At 42.6% G+C, this 791-nt stretch overlaps 1 non-coding gene across 1 annotated transcript; it reads left to right on the top strand.

The window, feature by feature from the left end:
• The first annotated feature begins 238 nt into the window (after positions 1 to 238).
• LOC127109798 (small nucleolar RNA R71) lies at positions 239 to 345 on the top strand. Its single transcript, XR_007797049.1, has one exon. It is a non-coding gene; the product is annotated as a small nucleolar RNA R71 (small nucleolar RNA).
• Positions 346 to 791: the final 446 nt, after the last annotated feature.

The raw sequence follows: 791 nt of genomic DNA, 5'->3' as shown, positions 1-791 counted from the left end.
TTTTGCATTAACATGATCAAGGTTACTTATCTCGTACATGCCAGTTTTCGTTTGAGGTTTTTCCACCATTGTTCGTTCGCTTCCCCACTGATAGTGGTTTTGAGCCATGCTTTCGGTAAGTTGGTAAGCGTCAGTATAAGGTTTGTTCATTAGTGCACCACCTGCGGCGGCATCTATTGTTAACCTCGTGTTGTATAAGAGACCATTATAGAAGGTATGAATTACTAACCAGTCTTCTAAACCATGGTGTGGACAAAGTCTCATCATGTCTTTGTATCTTTCCCATGCTTCGAAAAGAGATTCGTTATCTTTTTGTTTAAATCCATTTATTTGGGCTCTTAGCATAGCTGTTTTGCTTGGCGGAAAGTATCGAGCAAGAAAAACTTTCTTCAACTCGCTCCATGTGGTGACTGAGTTGGAAGGAAGAGATTGAAGCCATCTTCTAGCGCTATCTCTTAATGAGAAAGGAAAAAGACGAAGTCGAATTGCCTCTGGAGTGACACCATTAGCTTTAACAGTATCAGCGTATTGGATAAATACGGATAAATGAAGGTTAGGATCCTCGGTAGGATTTCCAGAGAATTGGTTCTGTTGCACTGCCTGCAACAGTGAAGGTTTGAGTTCAAAGTTGTTTGCTTCGATTGCGGGTGGAGCAATACTTGAATGCGGTTCATCTTGCGATGGAGCGGCGTAATCGCGAAGAGCACGAGCTGGTTCTGCCATCTCGGGTATCGAAGGGAAAATATTTTTGAAATCAGGGAGTTCAACAGGAGGGAGATTGTTTGCAGCAC

Source organism: Lathyrus oleraceus, chromosome 7 (assembly GCF_024323335.1).
Source record: "Lathyrus oleraceus cultivar Zhongwan6 chromosome 7, CAAS_Psat_ZW6_1.0, whole genome shotgun sequence".
Taxonomy (NCBI): domain Eukaryota; kingdom Viridiplantae; phylum Streptophyta; class Magnoliopsida; order Fabales; family Fabaceae; genus Lathyrus; species Lathyrus oleraceus.
This window is presented reverse-complemented; position numbering and strand designations above follow the sequence as displayed.